The sequence below is a fragment of the Colius striatus genome, unplaced genomic scaffold, assembly GCF_028858725.1.
Source record: "Colius striatus isolate bColStr4 unplaced genomic scaffold, bColStr4.1.hap1 scaffold_45, whole genome shotgun sequence".
In the NCBI taxonomy this organism is placed as follows: domain Eukaryota; kingdom Metazoa; phylum Chordata; class Aves; order Coliiformes; family Coliidae; genus Colius; species Colius striatus.
Window position 1 is genome coordinate 504,661 of NW_026908526.1, and position 3,805 is coordinate 508,465.

The window sequence follows — 3,805 nt, forward strand, 5'->3', positions numbered from 1 at the left end:
GCTGCCACCCTCGGGCGATTCTTACGCCTGTGCCCAGAGGTGATGATGCTGCGGGGCGGGAGCGGGACCGGCAGCACCGGCAGCCGCGGGACAGGCGCCGTTTCCCCGCGGCCGCCCCGCGGACTCCATTTCCCGTCAGCGCCCGCGCCTCGCTGTCGCGCAAAGCCGCCGGCGGGAGCCGCGGTGCCTGCCGGGAGTCGTAGTCCCAGCGTGCCCCGCGCGGAGCCCGCGCCGCCGCCCCGCTCGCGCCGCCGCTCGCGCTGCCGGGGTCTCTCAGCGCGGGGGCGGCGCCGGCGGCTGCTCCCGGGGGTCCCGGCGGAGGCGGCTCCGGCCGTGTGGGGCGAGGAGGAGGCGGCCGAGCTCCCCACGGCTGAGCGCCGGGCGGCGAGCGAGCGCAGGATGGGGGGCGCGTGGCCGGCGGTGAGCGCGGGCCGCGGGCGGGCCGGGGGGCGGCGGGAGGGCGGCGGGGAGGGGGCTCCGCAGCGGGCCGGGGGTGTCCGGTGAGGCGGGGCCGGGCGGAGGCGGCGGCGGGCCCGGGGCGGGCGGCGAGGCCCCGGGAGCCCGAGAGCCGCCCGCGGGCGCCGGTCTGGGGGAGGCGGCCGAACGCGGCTCCGCGGCGGCTCCTCGGGCCCCGGCGGCGGCGCGGAGCGGGGCGGGGGGAGGCGGGGCCGCGCCGTCCCTCCGTGCCGCGGGGGAAAGCGGGAGCGGGGCCCGGGCCCGGCGGGGGCTGCCGCCCGCGGCCCGCCCCGGCGCTGCCCCGCTCCGCTCTTCTGTTCGGGGTTTGACCCGCTCCCGCTTCCCCGCCGCCGCCTCCCGCTGCAGCCGGGCAGCCGCGGCGGAGCGGGACGAGCCCCGGGCAGCCGGGAACGACCGGGCTGGGCCCCGTTCTGCGGCGGGGAGTCCCGGGGGAGGCGGCCCCGGCGCTGGCAGCTGCCTGGGACACGCTTCGCTCACCGCAAACACTTTGTGTCCCGCTCTTCCCCCGCCCCGCGTTATTTCCTTCGCGCTGTTGTGTTTAAACGCTGCTTGATGCGGTCCCATGGCGGGGGAGGGGGAGGAAGTTCAGCCCCAGAGAGGGGTGACAGCAGCTGAAAGGGTTCCTGGAGCCCCCCTGGAATCGCATCGGTAGCGCCGGGTCCCTCTCTCCAGCAGCTGACTTGGGGATTTCTTCTGAAGCCACCTCTCTGGAGGGGACGGTGGCTGCAGCTCAGGAAGGAGCCACGGGGCTGTGGGGCGGCTGCCTCTGGCCTGGCTTCCTTTTGGGACGGGAGGTTGCAACTTTGGCTCAGTGTCTCTGCTGCCGCTTTTCCCTCACGGGTGGTGTGAGCACGTCTGGGGGCAGCAAACACACAACTGTGGTGAAAAGTTGGAAGCCCCACGGGTTGTCATATAAGTCGAGTGTTTTCAGTGGTATAAAGGGCTTTGGATTCCCTAAAGGAAGCCCCGTGAGGGCCATCAGTGGGAGGGGGCTCTTGGTCAGTGCTGTCTGCTCCTTGGGTTCATGTGGTGGGCACAGCTCTTTGTTCCTCTTCATGCTGGTTCAGTTGGACGTGTCCTACCCTCACCTCTTTCTGTGCTGCTACCCTCTGAACTCCCTCCACTGGGGTTTTATCTGTACTTGCAAGTCTAATTCTCCCTTTTTGTTGCTTGTAGCACACGGGAAGGTGACAAAAGGAGTTGTGTTGGTGATTTGTTGGGTAGGTGCAAGGCTTTGTGCTCTCACTGGGTGTTGTCAGCACCCTCCTGCTCAGAGCCATCCCTTTCCCCTAAACCACACACCATCAGTCACAGAAACAGCCCCCAGCAGAGGCACTTCCCAAACCAGCCTCATGCAAAAACCAAGGTGTTCACAGAAAGAGGAGAAGCTGGGAGGGTTTGGAAACATCTGGGGGTAAACTTTGTGAGTCCCTGTGCAGTGTTCCAGCTGGAGCTGTGAAAACCTTCTCCAAGCCTCATTCCACTGGGGTGTCTGACTGTCCCCAGCCCCTTTCTCTTGATGAGCTGAGTTGAGAGCCTTGTCCTCTTTTAGGAGACAGCCAGATCCTGCAGGTTGCTGGTTGTTGACGTGCTCTGTGTTTGTGTTTCAGGGGCCCTGTGGGCAGTGGTGGAAGCGGCCAGCGCCGGCGCCTCGGTTCTCTGCCTGTGTGAGAAGGGAGATGCCAAGGTCACGGAAGAGACAGGCAAGAAAGGAAAGGAAAAAGAAATGAAAACAGGTGAGACCCATCCCCAAAGAGATTGTTTCCTTTTCATCCACTGTTGTGTTTCAGGCTCCCGTTGGGCAGCTGGTGTGAATGGGCAAGGGCACAGAGAGCAGGGCTGTGCCTGGTGTAAGAAATGCTTCATTCTTCCCAGAAAGCCCAGTTTTAACCCAAATCCTGCTGCTGAAGCGTCACTAATGAGCTTCAGCTTCCCAGCTGGATGCATTCAGTCATCCAGGGTGGGCAAGAAGGCCAAGGGCATCCTGGCCTGGATCAGGAACAGTGTTGTCAGCAGGAGCAGGGAGCTGATCATTGCCCTGGACTCGCCTTTGGTGAGGCTGCACCTCCAATAGTGTGCTCAGTTCAGGGTCTCTCTCTACAAGAAGGACATGGAGGTGCTGGAGAGGATCCAGAAGCAGCTACCAAGCTAGGAAAGGAATTGGAGCACGTCTCAGATGAGGAAGGGCTGGGGGGACTGGGGCTGTTTAGCCTGGAGAAAAGAAGGCTCAGGGGAGACCTTCTCACTCTCTACATCTACCTGAAAGGAAGCTGCAGCGAGGTGAGGGTCAGTCTGTTCTCCCTGATAACAAGCAATAGAAGAAGAGGAAAACAGCCTCAAGTTGTGCCAGGGGAGGGTCAGACTGGATGTGAGGAGGAATTTCTTTGCTGACAGGACTGTCAGGCCTTGGAACAGCTGCCCAGGGAGCTGCTGGAGTCACCGTCCCTGGAGGGGTTTCAGAGCCGGGTGGGTGTTGCACTGAGGGAAATGGGCTGGTGGGTGATGGGGCTGGGACAAAGGCTGCACTCCAAGAGCTGAAAGGTCTCTCCCAGCTGAAATGATCCTGTGACTGTGTGATGCCTGTGAAGTGATGTGGCTGTGTTGGGCTGTGTGGGGCTCTGCAGGGAAGGCCACGTCCAGCCGTGACTCTGGCAGCTGGAGACAGGGCCTGGCTGCCCCCCACAGAGTCACAGAATGATGGGGCTTGTCAGGAACCTTTAGAGATCTTTCAGCCCAACCCCCTGCTAAAGCAGGTTCTGCTTGGTCAGGGGCACAGGAACGTGTGCAGGTGGGTTTGGAAACCTGCCGAGAAGGAGCCTCCACACCCTCCCTGGGCAGCCTGGGCCAGGGCTCCCTCACATTAACAGGGAAATATGTTCCTTATGTTTAAATGGAAGCTCCTCCTAAAGCCCACAGGGGATACTTGCAGCAGCTTTTCACAGAAGCCAGTGTTTGCCCATGGGATAGAAAGCAGGGGAATCTGGGGTACTTGTGGCAGGTTCTCTCCCTTCCCTGCCCCTCTGGCCACGTGGCGGGATGGAGCTCAACCCAGACGGCACTGCTGGGAAGCTGGAGCACGGCCTGGGCAGCAGCTTCCTTGAGGAGCAGCTCTTGAAGAAGAACTCCTACCCCTGGAGTTCCCCAACCAGCTGGCCCAGACCTCAGTCTTGCCACTGCTGGGGCTTTTGCTGTGTGTTTGTTTCCCTTCCAGGCTTCACTCCCCTGCTGTGTCTGCCTTTTCCTCCCTGCCCTCTTTTCCGCCTGGTTCTGTGTTCTTCCATCCCCTCTGTGGGTTCAAGTCTGTTTCTGGTTTTAATAAAGATGTATT

The 3,805-nt window shown here is 62.6% G+C and overlaps 1 long non-coding RNA gene across 1 annotated transcript; it reads left to right on the forward strand.

Moving 5' to 3' along the window:
• Nucleotides 1–244: 244 nt before the first annotated feature.
• Nucleotides 245–3,805, forward strand: LOC133629436 (uncharacterized). The gene is made up of 3 exons (XR_009821029.1): nt 245–420; nt 1,654–1,697; nt 2,088–3,805. It is a non-coding gene; the product is annotated as an uncharacterized LOC133629436 (long non-coding RNA).